This window comes from Lichenostomus cassidix, chromosome 1Aa, assembly GCF_008360975.1.
Source record: "Lichenostomus cassidix isolate B80296 chromosome 1Aa, HeHo_3.0, whole genome shotgun sequence".
Lineage (NCBI taxonomy): Eukaryota > Metazoa > Chordata > Aves > Passeriformes > Meliphagidae > Lichenostomus > Lichenostomus cassidix.
The window spans coordinates 42,991,939-43,010,470 of record NC_139480.1 but is presented as its reverse complement, the minus strand read 5'-3'; the positions used below and the strand labels follow the sequence as shown (position 1 = coordinate 43,010,470).

Sequence of the window (18,532 nt, the reverse complement as noted above, 5' to 3'; positions counted from 1 at the left end):
CAAAAACCCTTCTTCCCCCTCCCCTTGAAATTACTTGTCCTTCCTCTGGTCCCCTCCTTTGCAGTCTCTTGCTGGGAGACATTACCACATATTGTTCTTACAACAGAAAAATTAAGAACCTGTCTTTTAATTTATCCCATCAGAATCAGATCCAAAACCTTCTACTTATCTTCACAGAATCTTTTGTAACAGGGTCATGCAGTAACTGCATCAGAAATAAGTTATTACTTAAGGGCAGTTTTTTACTAAAACACCTGTCCTAGGGATTTGTCATCACTCAGGGTGAGCTGCCCTTCTTGACCCATGCCAGCTTCAGGCCATCAGTACTGCAGCCTTGCAGCTTTCCCTCTGTGGGCTGCAGTGTTTCCACTTTCAGGTTGCATCAGACCTTTCAGCTTGGCTTCAAGTCCACTAAGCTGTAGTAAGTATAATGCCATATAAGCATTTTCAAAAATCACTTGAGGACCTGGGAATCTGAGAACTTAGCTCTAGTCATGGTCTTGTTATTTTTATCTCTATGTACTCTTGATGAATTTTCAACTTTTGCATCCACCTGTTAAGAGCGGAGGAACATCCAAGCTCAAGATTTGGAGTTGCATCTCAGAAGAGATTTTCAATATTGAATTTTAATCTGCAGGTAATTGCAGAAAATCCCCTAAGGGCTCAGTATAATTATACTGATATCAGAGTAATAAAAATGGACTGATTTGCTGAACTACCAGCTGAACTAAGTTTTCCCAACTGAACTCCGCTCTTCTTCCAGTAAAAGCTTTTACTGACATAAACTTATATAAGAAAATATAAATCAAAACCACAGGAGATGCAATTATATCAGAAAGCCTGCCATCCTTAGGAATGTCAGGTGTGTAATCTCTTTAGAAACAAATGAAAATTGAAGGTATTTAGATGCCTGCCACTTACAGTTTTAAAAACCTATGTTTCCACACCTTTGAGGAGCTGGTTCTAGGATTGTTTTTTGTCTCTTCTTATTTTAATTTAAGGACAACATGACTGAAGTGGTGCTGAGGATTTTGGTGTAGCCTCTCTGCTGGATGGTGAAAAGCTGCAAGCTGTTTCTGGCATTGGCTCCTGAACATCTGGCCATGGACTGAAAGCATTATTAGGGTTGTGGTCATCAGTGCTACCTAGTTCATTTAGTTGGAAAAAACTGAGCACTCACAGTCAGCATGAATTAAGAAGAGGAGATTTTCAGGAAGCAATTCAGTTTCCATGCCATTCAGAGATCTGAGCATGTGTTTTTTTAAATTGCCAGCACAGAGAGTATACCGGGAGACATATTCAGTGCCATTCCCAGTCCCACTGAGAGCGCATGTGCTCAGATGGAAAAGGGACAAAGCATCTTGTCACAACCATGTCCCCACACCCAGGCTCTCCAGCTGGTCCTTAGCATGTAAGTCCTTGCAGGGTGGCTGTCCAGAGACACCCGAGGTGCCATGTGGCCATGCTTGGGGTGGTCACTCTACACAGACCAATGCCCCATACCATGTGCGGAGAATGGCTCCATGCAGGGGTAACCACCCCAAGCACCTTCCAAAATTTGCTGGGACCCCTTGCTATGTTGCTTGGGCTGCTGCCTCCTCTCCATCCCATAGGATAGCCAAGAGTGACTTTTTGGGAAGTGTGTCAATAGCAGCTCCTGTACTTCCCCAAACAAATCCTGTGCAGGCAGAATGCTGCACTTCAGAGGATGCTGCTCCTTGCTACTCTTCCTCACATAGCACCCCAAATTTAAGGCTGCAGCTGCACTGAGAGGCAGCTAAACACTTCTCATCATATTGTATGAGATGGGGATAGACTGTAAAGGTGACCCACATGTGGGTCTGAATGATTACACATTACACGTTTATAGCATCAAACGCATCTTAAGAGCTGCTGGCATGCAGACCTGCTGAGGAGGGGAGTGAGAACTCCTCACTGGGAAACCACTCATGGAATCATGGGAAGTGCATGGCTTCCCTGACTAATGGGCAGAGTTCATAATTCATGCTGTACATGGCACTGGAAGGAGCTTTAGCTACTGAGAAATGGGTGGTGGATATCTGAGCACCCTTATGGATGCAGATGGATTTGGAACTGTTGGAGCTCTAAGAGGGGATGGGAATCAGGCATCATGGGAGGGATGGGGATACTCCTGCTGCCCAGTCAGCTGCCTGGCTGGAGACTGTGAAGGACAAAGGCAGGATGACACTCAAGACTTGAAAAAAGCTCACATTGGAAAACCACACCCTGTCTTTGATGGGAAAGAGGTAGCAGGACTGTTTTGGGGCCAGGGGCTGACTGCTACTTGCTGCTGTTGCCTGCTTTGCCTCACTAGCACTAGCCATAAATAGAGGAGCATGTCTGATGAAAGCATCATTTTTTACAGACTTCCTAAAAGAAAAAATGTTTATTGTGATTTTGCATAACTGACAGTGTTATCTGAGATGATAATTGTTGGGTGTGATAGCAAACATTCCTGTTCTCCACACAGCCAGAAGGTTTTGGGAATGAATAGAGAATTCCTGTTTGAGCTGTTATCCCTGATGGGTTCCTACTTCTCCCCTGAGACAGAACTCCCTGCACCATCTTGGGGCTCCTGTGTCTCTCAAACGCAGCCCACGTTTCAAAGCTCTCCCGAAGATCAGCAAGCCCACAAGGTAGCAGGTGTGATCCTCACTCTTTCTTGTGATTTTTCTTTTAACCAATATCAATTATTTAATTAGTTGTGCTGAGGACCACTATATAGAAAAGTCTGGAGACCACCCTAGGTATGAGCTACATGACACTCAACATGGGTTTTTTCCAAACACTCAGGTGGCCCTTTGAGCCCCCTCTTAGCCCTTGCTATTGCCATAGGCACAACCAAGGAGTAGCACTTTGCTGGCTCACCTGATTGTTATTTTTTTCCACAAGCTACCTCTTTTCCTTGTATCTTTGTAAAAGCTGAACAGGAGTGTTGAGTTTTGGCTTGTTGTTTGTTAAGGCTATCAAAACTGCTGTGTTTCCTTCCTGGTGAAAAGGAACATGGACAGGCTCCTTGCCAAGTGCATGGGGGAACAAGCAATATGTGCTACAAAAAGCCTTTGTGCATGGCAGCTTCATATCTTCACCAGCACGTATAAATGCTGTTCTAAATTTTCATCTCTACAGGTGCCTGCAAAGCTGATGCAGGACCTTTGGACTTGTAAAGACCTCTGGACAAGTGCTCTGGCTCCCTAAAGTTGCTGCAGCCTTCAGCTTGCCTGGGTAAGCGCCAGGATTCCAGTATGATCCCCTGCATGGCTGTGTGGCTCTGAAGGGTCCATCATACGTAGGGCTGAGGGGAGAGAAGGTGCATCCCATGCTTGACAGGAGGAGCAGCTGTGAGATACAAAGAGCCATCTGAGAGAGGGTTTGCAAAAACTTCCCGCATTCTCCAAGTGTGTTATGTTTGCTAAGGGAGTAGTTATTGCCTTGCACTTGTGTGTTGTCTCTGTCACTCTTGTTTTATTTCTCTTTATCCATAACATAGTGAAGAAAGACTTCATTGTGCAGTGTTTACTGTTCTAAGTACCTGCTTCAGTGAGTAAAGGTACAGGCTTTGCAATTCTGGGATAAGTAAGCAGGTACTCAATCAGTGGAAGAGAGAGACACAAGAAACCTGTTTGGGGGGACTTGAGCTTAAGAGAAGGGGAGGAATAGGTATTCTGGCTGTCAATAGTCTGAAATGGGAAGGTGCCATCTTCTCTGGGCTACAAAATATGAAAATCTCAAGGAATGGGAAACTCAAAAAAACCCCATCTATTTTTCAGATCAGGTGTCTGTAATTTTCTGTGCCCATTTGTGGTAATGTGTGTGCAAATGCACACCACCCTCAATAATAAAATATCACAAGAAAACTGTTCTGGTGATGTGTTTTTCCAAAACCAGGCACCAAGGGCTTCAGGAAGCTCAGGACTGCCTCCAACAGCCATCTCAGCACAGCATCTGCATCAAGCTGGAGATGATGGAGGCAGGCAGAAGAGTTCCAGCAGTGTGCCTGGATGGGCCCCAGGCAGGATGTGTGCTTCCCATGCCACCCACCTCCAGCACTTGAGAGAAGGGTGAGTGGGTGGCCAGGCTGTGACATCACAACACAGCATCTGCTCACTTCCTTACACTGCTCCAAAAACACCACAGGCTACAAAGCATGCAGAAAGCTCGAAGTATCTCCCAGGGTTTTATCCCTAATACCTCCTGGGAAATCAAGCTCTCATTCCAGACTCAGACCTAGTCACATGTGAGATGACAAACATTGAAATGAGTCTCAGATCTGAAGCTCATCTTTTTCTTGTTGACAGCATTCAAATCTCTGGGGTTTTAGGCCAAGTTTTTGTTGTTGTTTTGTTGTGGTTATTTATTTTAAATCCTTTTTATTATAAATGCATCTCTGCAATTCTTTTTGAGATTTCAAACAGAAATTTCTTATGTGAGTGTGGCAGAAGACAACTGATTTTAAAAATTACCCTTCAAGCCAACCACAGAAAAAAACCAGAAAGAGAAGACAAAAATGAGTCCTTGTCACATGAACAGGTATGAAGTTGGCATTTATGCTGCAGTTCATGATTCTTATGTGAGTCCAGTGTGTTCCAGCAGCACTGTTAATTCAAGTGTTATTTGATTAGGAAGCTTGAATTAAGTGCCTATTCCTTAAAAAGTAGCCTAGCAGACTAAACTAAGGGATTTTAATTGTCACTTCCTCACGAGGAACAGTAAAGGGCACTGGGAATATTAGTTGTTTAGTGGATTATCTCCTGATTTGAGCCAGATCTCTGAAGCATCACCAGCTGAAGGTCCCCTGGAATGCCATGCAGGCAGGAGAGTTTTGGTGAAGGAGCTCTGACCACATATGCTGCTGTTGTTGCTGTCTCACATGCAGCACAGGCAAGTCTGGTCCTGAGAGAAGCCCTGCAGCAGTTCACACCATTGATGTCAATATAGTTGTGATGGCCCAGAAAGGAGCAGTAGTGCAGAGTCCTCTTCAACAGAAGCAAGGAAAACTGCTCGCATGCACAAATAAGGCTCTTTCAGGCATGTGGACCTAGAGGACTTCATGAATGTCACAGTCTGCATGAAGAAGGGTTAAAAAATCACATCTATGGTCTGCGGAACAGAGTGTACAGGAGATTTGTTTGCAATGGTAGCTAGGCAGAGATGTTGGGAAAATAGCAAACTGTGCTAAGAGCAGATGAATGGATAATCCTCTGAGTCATCATCAGGGCCCATGGGCAGTTGCTGCTTGGTGGGGAGAAGATGAGGAGTGGAAGATTAGTGTAAAGGGTGTCAGAGGTACGTGTTGTTCCAGGTGCAGCAAAATGAGGACTTGCCACTTCCTTGGGGATTTGCATTCTCTGTCTCTTCCTTCCTCCATTTTTGTTCCCTTGCATCACAGCAAACCTAGCACCCATCTTCAAGTGCCACTTCACCCTGCTGCAAGACTTTCAATTCCTCCAAAAATTCCCAGATATCTCACTCCTCTCACACCCTTACCATCTCCCGTACCAACTGCTTTCAAAGTCCCTCCATTGTGACCTGGACAGAAGGCAGAGGATACTATGCTGGTTAGGGCTATTTAAAATAATTTAAGTAAAATTATTGCTCCGCTGTAGCAATAGAAGCTTTCCTCTCAAAAAGACCACTAAGAGAGGCCTCTTTCCACTCCACAGCTGCCTGTTATCTCAAGACTTGTGGGATCTTTTGAGATTTCTACCTCACTGTCAAATATGGTGAAATTCAATCAACCTGAACAAAGCTATGAAGAAGGGGCTGACAGACACATAGGGATAGCACAGTTCCATAAATGAAATTACCCTATGTAATCCATCTACAAAAGAGCTTACTGCTAGTCATAAAATGAAGAAACTGGTTTCATTTGCAAAGAATTTGCAATCTGGCTTTTGTGGTTTTGTGCAGGGGGGACTGATAAAGGTCTGAATTCCAAGCAGGGGTGTAGGCAGAATAAAAGAATTAGTTTCCTCTTTTAAGTGATGGGAAACATCAAACTGATTAGCCCAGCAGACTTGCACAAGGAAACAATTTTCATATCTGTGCTCAAATAGCAATGATACAGTCTGTTCTTGTAGTATGCATCAGCTGAGGATCAAAAAGTGCCTTGGAGCTCAGTGAGCACTCCTACCTCCACTGAAAATGCACTATCTTTGGAGAGATGTGCAACAACCACTCTGCACAAGAGATGGCAGGAAATGTGGAAGACATCCATATTACATCTTTCCTAGAGGGGGATTGATCAATGTGCTAAAGGTGATGTTTTGGACAGTTGAGAGAAAGGCTTGGGACACAGGCGTTACCCTTTGTGGGTTACCTCTCTTGACCTGGCTAGATATGCCTACACAACAGTTAGACTGTGTACAGAGCAATCCCATGGCACCCATGAAGATTTGGCAATGTCATGTCACCAGATGGCAGAATTGAGGGCTGGAAGCTAGGATTTGCTGGTGGTGACCAAAAGTTTGTCTCCCAGGATGGCTGTTTCATCACCCATGGGACACAAGTTGCTGATGTCAGCACACTTCTCAGAGAATAAATGATCACATTACCCACACTGTCACCAAGGTCAGTACAATTAGCTTTTTTGCTGGTTGCTTCAGAAATTAGCCCAAGGGTTGTGTTGAGCCTTTTCCCACTTAAAATCTCATGGTATAAAAGTAAGCCAGATCAAAACTTGGACAGTCATGGAGGGTGTTGTTCCTGTGCCCTTTAGAAATGGCTGCTGAAAGATTCTCTTTTGCAAGAGAATTTTGCTGTTACTGCTCAGGAAAGCTTCCTGTAAGGTTAATTTCATACTCCTGACTGTAGCAGATGAATGGCAGCCTCCAAAACAGATCACAATAACTTTGCAATCCCCCTTTTGTCCACCAAAGGGCTTATTGCCTTTGTCACCAGCACATGTTGATGATTGTCTAAACAGAGCTGAGATCTATCTATATACCTTACAGAATTCATGCTTTAATAGGTACTTGGGTTTCCAGCTGTTCATTTTATTTACTACCTCTGGTTTCCAAAATCCTCTAAGCTCCTGGATATGTTTTTCCTAAATTTATCCCAGTTGATAGTGCCACATGTAAGCCTCTGTATTATTAAAATAATATTTGGAGTTGCTACTCCAATGGCTTCTCAAGCACTCAGTGTTCGAAGTGTTTGCAAGTGATCTTATTTATTCAGTGTCCAGTTTAAACTGCTTGCACATAGCAACAAAAAGAGTTTCCAACTGTCTCTGTCTGGGAAAGCTGGCCTTCAAAACCACAGTCCCCTGTGCTGCCAGGATGTTCATTAACACCTTTGCATTGTTAATGCACTGAGAATGGAGCCCTACAGGAAACAAGTGGTCTCAAAATCTCCCTGTATTCAAAAGAGGCTCCCCCATGGCTCAAATCCTGCTCTTCCATCACATTTCAGTGCATTGACAAACAGCTCTCCTTGTAGATAAATTCCTTTATCTACCCCTGACACTCATGCAGAGGTTTCCCCCTCATCCCCACATTTTATACGTTTCCATAGCATTCTTCTTTGGCCTCCCAGTGCCCTCTGCCTTGTGTTGAAAACATCTACATGTAAAGTGGACTAAGCATCAAGCTCTGGGGCTCTCTGGAATCACTACAACAAATTATGTGATCTGATGGTATGAAATGAATAATCTCTGCAAACAGCATGGTGTGCTAGCCTGTGTGCTGCATTAGTCAGACACAAGATTCAGTTCCGCAAAGTGCTGCCAAAAATTCTGACCACACCCAGAAAGAAACATGAAAATATTCCTCCCATGAAAACAGAAAGCTGATTTTAGTTAATTTCTGAAAAGAGATGGTAGCCAGCTAAATGGATTTGACATAGAAAAAGAAAGCAGTATAGCCCTTCTTCCTCACAAATTAATTATAAATCATTCAAAGAGTCTTTTCATTACTGGGCAATTACAAATATATGCAGACAAATGCTGGATGTGTGTGAGATATACAAGTGCATGTGTGAATTTAGGGGTAAAAGTGTGCATAGTTTCTAGACAAGCACATCACATATCATTAATATCCCCTTTGAGGGATTTAGAATATAAGTTTTAGAATTTAAGGTAAAAAAAAAGAAATTAAAAAGATCCCTGTTGGGTCAAACACAGGCCTGGCACAGACTTGGGCAGCCCTGTGTCTTGACTCAGAGAGTCACCTAACAGATGCTTTGTAAAGAATATAAGAAAAAAAGCAAGTACAGAGCAATCCTACACTTACACAGTCAAGCAGGCACTGTGGGGACTTTCTAAGCTGTAGGCTACATCTGGAGCCTGATTTTTAATAGCCGTAGAGATGCTTACTGCTCAGGTGGTCTCTCTCTGCACACTGGGGAGGTTTGCCTTGTAAATAGAACAGAGGAACAGCCTCAGGAACTGCTCTGGGCTGATGGAGGAACTGCTACCACCTGCCCCACCTTCTCCAGAGAGCCCCAACTTTGGGGCATAATCAGTCCTGGGTTCCTTTGCTGAGAGAGCCAACAAAAGTTATTTTCATTAATATAAATTGTGGCGATGACCTCCCTAATTCTGTTCAGAGGGATTATTATACCGCTATTACACTGCAACAAAATGTGACCACTACTGCTCTGGGCTGGTTTGGATTAATGACCCAGAAATGAAAGACTCTATATCCTATTAACCGTCTGCCAAGCAATGCCAGAGCCCATTACTTTGGTTTATTTGTAACCCTTCAGGAAGGACCCAATGCAAATCCAGATCTGGAGTCAATCCAGAGAAACTCCAAAAGGCATCCTTACAATCTCTCTCACTGGGCAAAGCAGCGACTGCCCAGGTCCACCAAGCAGTGGGGAAACACTCATTTCCATGGTGTTTTGCTCACCCAGATGCATGTTGGAGGCCAATGGTGGGAAGGGGAGGCATGAAGAGGGACTTGGACTCCCACTGTGCAAGAGCCACCAGCTGCACCAGTACCATGTTGCGGCGTGTAAATGCAAGACAAATACTTTCAATTTCAGCTCTGGTCAGTGCAGGAGCTTGTTTAGTCCTTCACTGGTTGCAGCTGGCAGAAGAGGTGTGGGTTTGGCAATGGTGGGGTGCAGGCCCTGGTGTGCACTGTGGGGACACGTGGGTACACCTATCGCCTGTGACTTGCAACCCCTCTCCAGGCTGGTCAATTTGAGCCAGTAGGACCCTTCAGCTGGCACAGGGCCACCACAACAGGACTGCCCCATGGCATGCTTCAACCCCACTCCCTACCCTACCCTACCACCCACACAGCTGTTGGTGCAGGGAGTGAAACTTTGGTACCGCAGTGATAACTTTACGTTATTGTGTTAATTGAAGCAATAAAGTGATAAGGGAATACCAAGAATACTGAGCTGGGAGTGAGTTATGAAGGTGGGGCCGTATGCCGGTCCTGCAGCTTAATGCTAGTGATTGCCTATGGAATAACCCAAGTAGGTTGTGTGCCAGGCTGGCAGGCCAGTCACATGCAGCACTGCAGGTTTTCCTGTCTGCTCACTGCTGGAGACTGCAAGTAAGGATAAGAATACAAGTGAGTTGACACAATCTGCAAAAAAGAAATCACTGCTTCCCTCCTCATCGTTCCCATCTGATGCAAAAGGAGGAGGAGAAGGTGGAGAAAAGGCAGCTTTTCCCCCTAGTCCACTGCATTCTCTGCTCCCAAATGAGCTGATGCAACAGCATCACCACCTCGTCAACTGACTGCAGCCTTGATCCAGTCCAGACTTTCTGCAGATCCCTACTGGAAGGAAGCCATTTTTCTTGAGTGTATTTCCAAGAAACAGTTGACAGGCTTGGCACAGCTATTCCTGGAAATGTTCAATAGGTCATCTTCTGGAAGAGAGTGCTGACTGATGGAATTGAACAGATCTTGTTCTGCGTGTCGCGCGCTGCTCGCTCCCTCTCTCGCGATGGCTTGGCATTTGCCTCTGCTCTGTGCTGGGCCCCCCACTGCCCCAGCCTCCCCACCCACCAGCCCGTGCCCAACCTGCTCTGCACCGAAGTGGCCACAGGATTCAGCGTGCTGGGAACTGTATTTCCCTCCTGGCAGCACTGCCGTGGTTGTCTTGTTCTGCCAGGACAATTGCTGCTTGAAGGCAAACGTCCCCAGACTGTAAATTACAGAGCTACCCCCTTTGCACACACGCACCAGTGCCATGGAAATCCTGTGCACATGGCAGTCAGGGACATGGGCTGTCTGACTGTGCTGTCCCTGTTGTCCCTGGCTCAGGCATATCCCAGAGATGGCCTTTTAGCTTTTGCATCCTGTTGTTGTTTGGCAGCAGCGAGGAAGCTCAGGGTGAAGCCACGCTAGGAGAAAGTTGCTTAAGGTAAGGCACTCTGGTGAGGAAAAACCCAAGATCCATGTTGGGTGATTTCTTCTGCGCTTCTCTTATGTTTAACCTGTTTCTCATGATAATTGCCAAGCAAGATCTATTTCCTTCACTGGTTTTGGAGCGAATCCTGGCATCTCTTGCTAACTAATGAAAAGGTCTTGGACAGTGATCACAGCCCAGCCTGAGCCAGGGCAGGTCAGGATGTCTTGCTGGCTCTCCCACCCCAGTGAAGAAGCACTGCCATGTGCCAGGACACCCCTGCCAGTGGCAATGGGGAGGGTCTGAAGCAGGGGCAGTCATTCAACCTCCCCAGCCTCTGCTTACCAGTCTTGGCATGTAAAGACTGCCAAGGATTGTGCCCTCAGGGCACCAATCAGGGAGAAAAGTTGCTTCATTTTAGGAAAGCACTTAACTTTTCTCCATGCAGAGTGCCATATCCTGGCTCTGCAGCGTTCCAACCAGCCTGGCTGCAGAGGAAGGTCTCAGAACTGGTTGCAGAACTCAGGTCTCCATTGCATCTGAGCTTCAGGGTCAGGCTTGCCCCTCTGCCCACAATAGCTATTTTATATCCATGTTCAGAGAGATTTAGCATGAATTGATTCTTTTAATTCTGGCCTAGATAGCTCCTTATCATGCTAAAGGATCTTTGCTTCTGTAACAGCACAACCCAGCAGGTATCTGCTGATACCACCAACAGCAGCCATGTAATGCTTCCTGCCCCTGTCCCATGACAGGAGCAAGAGCAGGGCTTGTCTTCATGTATCACCTCAGTACTTTGAGAGGGAAAAAGACCTCGAAGGACAGCCTAGGTGTTTAACTAGGATGCAGCACAGAGAGCTGCCCTTGCCTCTGTGTTTAAGCTGAGGTATTTCTGTAGGTTAAAAACTGTTTTTCTTTCTCTTCTGCAGTCTGTGAATGCAGCTGCTTACTAAAATTATTTTTAAACAATGTTTGCAGGTTCTGTGTTGTCCCATTTCAACATTATCCACAAATAATATACTTGCACTCTGCCAGGAGTTAAATTTCATCTGTATCTGTAAAAATATCAAGACAAAACACACTCAGTCCAAACAGTTGCCAGAGGTGGCACCAGATCCACTGAGTCCTCAGGCAGAGGCTCAGAGAAGCCTTTCCTTTCCCCCACTGACATCATGGATACATGGCACTGCTGCTTGCTTTCCTACTTTTTGTCCCCTCCTTTATCCCCAGTGGCCCAGAGCTCATCTCCTCTAGCTTGGGGGTTCCTAGAACTACTTAAGCATGCAACTGCATAGGTATTTTAAGACAGAAAAAATGAGGACTGGAAGGTACCCCTCTGTGGTAGCAATGCAAACAGGGGTGAACATGCAATGGACATTCATCCCCTGTGTCTATGGAGCAACCCCACTTCACATCTTCCTGCTCATTCTTAGATGCTGCAAGTCTTCCCTGTTTGAAAAATCAAAATAATTTTTTCAAGGAGACAGTAAAATCACTGCCCCTGTTTACTGATCAGTGGTGCAAGGGGGGCTACCCTGAGCTCACAGGCACCAGGGCACCCAGGCCACTGACTCCAAAATCATGAAAGAGAACCATAACACTCATGGCTCATAACACTCACTTCATTCCATTGCAAATACAAGAATGAACCCTGAAGTGTAGCCCAAAACAGGGACTTTTCCCCAGAGCTGAGGGAAGGTGTGAAATGAAAGGCTCATTTGAGAACCTCTTTCAAAGGGATGATGTTGTAACCCTTCTGAGCAGAGAATGGGAATGTGCCTTTGCTCTTTAGGTTTTGCTCTACCTCCAAAGCGTGGGACTGAGGAACACTTCTCCCATAAACGCCCTCTTATGCGTGGGTGCAGCTGCCTGCTGCAGCATGTCCATTGGGATGGGAGCCATGCCCATGGTTTCCCTCCCTTCCCTTGCCCCAGCTCCCATGAGTCTTCTCATCCACTGATGGTAACCTCAGGCACGCACTGTAGGCCTACTGCTGCATTTCTCTAAATTGAGCTCACTTGAGGTGCACCTGCTCTGCCACATTGGCAAAGCTGTGTTTTTCTAAATCTATGCTTTCTAGTGCTTTTTTAGAGGAATTAATAAACATCTCAAATCATCATTTGTAACTGACTTAATTACTGGTTGTCACCACTCAGCAAGTATTTCAAACAGCTGACAGTGAGAAACACCCTGTCACACGCAGTATGCGAGAGGAGCTCTTGAAAAAAGAAAAAGATGTCTAAAACAAAGGAGGACTCATTCAAAGAGTTACTTTTTGGGGTCCTGGCCTCCTAGGGGGTGGACATAGAAAAAAATGTGCAAAAGTCTTTTATCCAGCATTCACAGCTGAAGGGAACAAGCTGTGGGGTTTTAAGTAACTGCAGGAGAACTCGTTGTCCTCTAGCTGGAAAAGAAATCCTAGCCTACAGTCTGGGACAGGATTCATATGGAAGGTGTATCTTTTAAATCATATAGTGTTTATTATTAGAATGTCCTTCCCTAATCCTAGATTCCCTATAGCTTGGTGTCTGCTGATGGGCAGCTAACAGTCAGTGTTGCTTTGTCATTTTGTTCAAAGCTGTGGTTTTTCAGAAGCTATTTAGAAACATCACTTCCATTTTACTCGACTGTGCATCTCCTCAGTATCTGGCCGGCTTGCGGCTGATAGTTCAGTGACTCACAGATAAAACCTATTAAAAAAAAAAAGAACAACAAAAACCCTGAGCAGTGACGCACCAGATGTGCAGTGAAATTTTAAAAACATGCTATGACTTTTTAGGAATACACGCAATTAATATTAAACAGATGCCTGAAGTTTCCTGCACAGCTGTTTCTCTATTATGTGTAACGACTTTTAATGGCACTGAGGTGAGACATACAGACATGAGGAAATGCAAGACTACTCCAAATTCAAACTTTAAAAATTCTAGCCACAAAGGGTATGGGGGTGGGGAAAGCCAAGCCACTGAACCTATCACAAGACACAAAATGGAACATATTTGCTTAGGAGTGCTGCAAAGCAGGCAGTCAAGTATCTTAGTCAAGGTAACATATACGATCTACCACTGGGCAATTTATCACCTTTGTTGGGCACATTCATCTTTGCTGGTTTCCTCCAAAATATCTATTTTTGTAGCAGGGATCCACTCTGTGTTTTTACACAGCTGGGACTAGAACTCCGTTACAAGGCTGCATTTTGTTCCAGAATCCCTCTTGCTGTGCATGAACTGTTTAGACAAACAGAGTAGGTATTTTTCCAAGGAAGCTTGTCTACCAAGTTTCAATTTCCTTTTGTTGGATACATGAACCCTTTTTTACCCCCAGAAAGGCCTCCCTGAAATTCACCTTGTCAGGACGTCCACAGCTGGTGAGATGGCAGCATTACTGCAGTAGCCATCAGCATTGGCAGCCAGAAGCATTAGGAGCTGAAAATACCTTGTCTCAAAAATCAGGACTCTGGGGGAGTTGATTTAATTTGACACAAGGGGTAGGCTCCATCTCAATTAATGTACACACTTTCAGCTGATCTAGGCATCAATTATAGTCACAGGGGTGTGAATTCATCTCATCCTAGAAAAAAAGCATAAGAAAAAGTAGATGAATTGCACCCAAAAGGCATCACCTGCTCTCCCTTGACCATAACAGGATGTGACAGGGATTGGCTCTGATGTAGGTATCACTATGGGAGATGTCTAAAGTTAGATGAATCCTTTGGCTATCTAACACTAAATGTTTGGCCAAAGTAAGTCATCTATACTCCTTCAACAGTCGGTGGAAAAGAGATCCTTCTAGATGTCACCCACATCCACCTGACAAGTGGGCCTGAACTGCCTGCCATCGTCATCTGCTGTCCATCTTCATGCTGCTGTCCATAGGAGAAGCACAGGAGACATGCCTGATCATTAGCTGGTGCAAGTCAGAAGGGATGAAGTCAGGTCTCCATTTTGTAGGGTTTCTCTTCTTCAGGCTCACATCCTCTTCATCCATGACCTCAGTAAGGCCTCAGCTCATCCTCATCATCAGCCAGGTGCCTCCGTGTTTCCTCGTGTATCTTCTCTGGCTCCAGGGTTAGACAGCTACAGTGACACAGGAAAGCCTCTGGATGATAAGCAGTTCCAAACTGGGTACTCTCCAGTCCCTCACATACAGAGTACAGCTCCCCCTCCCACCTGCTGCCTACTCTGCCTCCCCCAGGGATCTACTGTGGCCCCAGATCTCTCCAGCAACAGCTGCTGTCACTCCCTGTGTCATTTTGGAAGCTTGTTATAGTTCTGATGTTTGCTTTCTCATTATTCATCATGCCTTCTGCAGAGAGTCACAGCCAGTTTATCAGTTACCAGGAGCATGCTTTCTGGGCTGAAAAGCAATTTCCTTTTCTCCTCTTATTGCAGGAGCCTAAAGAGAGTTTGATTTATGCCATCAGTTTTAGATTTAAAAATCTTCAGCTTCACCTAGGTACATTTCCTGGAGATCAGCAATGCTTAGTATAGTAAGCATTTAGTAATGCTTAACAGATGAGCAATTCTGTTATGCCATATGATCATCTCTTATACATTAGGTCTGGATTTTTCCTACCATGTTAGTTATAGCCACTGTCAAATGGTGTCATTCTTATTTTCCTCTTTCTCCTACCAAGCGTATGACCCCAGGAGAGGTCACAGCAGTGAATGTGGCAACCCTGCAGTTGCCTCTTCTGATCAGCTTCACTTTTAGCTTGCTATTGTGCAGCACTCCTACTTTGTTGCTGTAATAGCCCTTAAAAAACATAAGTGTTCGCCAGTAGAGGAACACAATGGCATTATTTGAGAAATGTCTTCCAGGGGAAGCGGCATTCACCACTGCATGGGTGGGTTAAACTCAACTGTTGTTGGATTTCTGCTGGGCTCACCAGAAGTATGAGCCCCTGTGATTCACCCTGTGGGGGTCTCACCTTGTGGGGGTCTACACAAGCCCATGTTGTCCATGGTGGGGGAGGCAGAGTGGTACTGGCCATGAGCATGCAGGAGGCCCAGCTTGGCATACAGCAAAGAGGGACCCTGAAGAATGAGCAGGAACACAGGTGTCTCTACGGGCCCAGCACTCATCCCTTACTCTCTTTCAAGTTTGGAACAGGCTGACCAGGGAGGTGGTAGATGCCCCAATTCATTCAAGGCCAGGTTGGACAGGTCTCTGAGCAACCTGGTCTAGTTGTTGTCCCTGCTCATTGCAACGGGCTGGACTAGATGGCCTTTAAAGGTCTCTTCCAACCTAAACTATTCAATGATTCTATGATTTTATAAAAGAGAGCAAACTGCATCTCTAAGATGGGACAGTTGAGAGTGGTTTTGAAGCAGCTGATACTTCTGTTGAGTTAATTTGGTTCCCAAGGAACCAGCTATTTTGGTTGCCAGTGTCTTGAAGCAGGGTTGTGCAATGGCCCAATAGCTTGGGCATTTAAACCTGTCCCCAGCCCATGGCCTGAAAGCCATCAGGATGACTTAGATGGGATGATCAAGCCTCATGGCCCAGACCTGCATGGTGCATATCCTGACACTGGCAGAGCAGTCTGTGTGGTAGGACAATGGTGGCCACGCACCCCTTGGCCACCACTGGGGGAGCGGCAGCCGTGGTCAGAAGCATTTGCTGTTGGCTGTGCTTAGCCAGCTGCCTGCTGGTGCTTCTCCCAGGTGACGACTTTGCTTCAGTCACTCATGGCTTGTCACCTTGCCAGGATGCAGGCCTTGTGGGATTAGCTTTTGGAAATTGCAGCTGGGTGCCCTGTGAGCAATGTCCCTTCTAGGAAGGCATGTTAAACCTGGAGCTGTCCTGTCAGCCGGATTTCAGAATGAAATCTGATGTGCTGGTACTGTCTGCATAGGAAGAGGAAAAAAGAGAAAGAAAAATCCTACTTTCTGTGGCATTTGCTGGCATCTAAGGATAGGGGACCAGCAGGAGGGGACCTGGGGCAGCACTGGGAGGAGCTCTGAAGCATATTCCCTCCTCTCTTGACCCCTTTATTCCTGTCCTCTACATGCTTCTGCACACACATCCCTTTCTGACCTGCTTGCTATTCCCTGGCTTTACCGGATGCACGACAGCTGACTCACCAGAGGCCCAAGCTGACATGAAAGCAGGGAAACCAACAAGCTGTCACAGAGAGCCCAGTCTGCAGCTGAAACAGAGAAATCACAGACCTCAAATTCCCAGCCAACTGGTCAGCCAGACTCAGGACTTAATTTCCAGTGTGATTTTCTTCCGATCTTTGTTATTATTCTTGCCTGCTGATATTATGTGGCTCTTGCTTTAGACAACTAGTTTCAGGAGTTTAGTGGATTTCTTTTTTTCAGAGTTGTGTGGGACCCAAATATTTGGTGATGGGTGAGAAAACTTAACAGTATCACAAGGAGAAAAACCTCTGGTTGCCTCTTCAAGGCTCATGTTGACATGCTTTGTACCCTGACTGAGAAGGACATCTGTGCTCCTCAGAGCTCTCTCTGCTCTGCAGAGGTTTTTGAGGATCCCCCCTGCTTGCCATGCAATGGCCACTTGCTTCAACAGCAACCCTAAGTGTGCACAATCTTGGGCTCATTAAAGTCTGCATCACTCCAGAAGCTGCAGTCTGAAGTGATTTCTCAAACATTGCAAAGTCAGGGCAGAAATGGAGAGCAAGAATATGTAATTATTGAGGCTCATTTCACATGCAGACATCAGACCCAATGCCACAGAGAGCCCAGTGAGAGGCAAGTAAAATTCCTTCAGAAGGTCTGGTTTCCCAGGTCTCTTCGCGGCTTGTTTATTAATCCTGAGATTTTTCTCAGAAGTCTTTATTATCCAGAACAGGGGTGTGTGCTGTTCGCATGCTGCTTCTTGGAAATCACTGGGAGGCAACTTACTGGGAGGTAATTCTAGATGGGAATCTGAACAAAAGGTGTTGCTTAAGCATTTCGAAGAATAATTGAGCACTTGCTATGCAGTTTGTTTAATAACCTGAAAGACAGATCCTTATCAGAAGTCTCCACATGCTCTAGTTACTCAATTGCTTTCTTATTTAAATAAAGCCTATCAAATATGTCCATAAAAATGAAAGTACCTCATAAAAGGCAGTATCTCCGAGGTGTGCCAGCTCTAGATAATTAAATTAAATGCTGTATTTTCCTGCTAGTATGTCTTTATATAGTTTGGGTTTTTTTTTTTTACAGGGCTACTGTGTGCCTTTTGTGCTTTCAAGGGCAATGACTGTGCCATGAGTCCCCAGCACTATTCCTGTTAAGTTGCCATGGAGGCAAATGTGGTTGTTGGCTCATCCTGACTAGTCTCAACCAAGTGGAAACACTCCCTGCCCCTTCCTGGAGTTCACAGGATCAAGCTGGGAAGCATCGCCCTCCTGATGGAGAAAGTATCACCAAAAACTCAAAATAAACATCAGAGGAGTGTGAGAGTCTCCATGTGCCTGCTTCCTAGAGAATGATGTTCAGTATGCATGCAAAAAATAACCCCAAAACACCCCACTCTAGTTTGCAAAGATAACTGTAGATTCTCTTCAGGATAATCCAAAATTAGTGGTGCAAAGTAGACAAGTATAATAAATAACAATGAAATAGCTAATGATTAAAATCACAGTGAACAGTGACATGCAGAAGTCGCAGGTAGTAGAATGATTTGCACATTTTCAAAGTCAGAAGGGCTACTATTTGAGGCCTACCCCTGAGCTGCATGCCACTGGGCTGGCTTACTTACAGCTGCCAAATGAGCAAGTGCAAGTCTCCCAACTGCAGGGGAAAATTCCCTCTACCAGCACAGAACCCAAACTAGAGAGAAAGTGCTGGACCAACTCTGAATTTAGGAAAAAAAGAGGTATCATTATTAAAAATTAGGGCTGGCTCTGGAAATGCATCTTCAACTGGGAACACCGCTGATGGGATCTGCTCTTGAGCACTGCTCCCAGCTAAGATGTCCTAACCTGCCCTGAGCCTGTCCATGGAGTGACTCTGTCATGCAGAAACAGGACCTTGGCAGTTAAATATGTTGCCTAGGAACACATTCCTCAGGAAAGGCTATGACAGCCCTCGCAAGAGAGAGAAATGCCTCCAGCCAGTGAAACGGCCTTTGTACATTTGCTGCAAGGAGCTGTTAAGGAGGTGTCTGTGCATCCTCTCCATGGCTTGCTGCTGGTGTGGTGAAGGTCAGGCTGTCATCCTGAGAAGCCAGAGGCCTCTCTGCA

The 18,532-nt window shown here is 45.4% G+C and overlaps 1 long non-coding RNA gene across 1 annotated transcript; it reads left to right on the top strand.

Moving 5' to 3' along the window:
• Positions 1-10,086: 10,086 nt before the first annotated feature.
• Positions 10,087-17,745, top strand: LOC146443546 (uncharacterized). Its single transcript, XR_014856066.1, has 2 exons — positions 10,087-10,347; positions 17,511-17,745. It is a non-coding gene; the product is annotated as an uncharacterized LOC146443546 (long non-coding RNA).
• Positions 17,746-18,532: the final 787 nt, after the last annotated feature.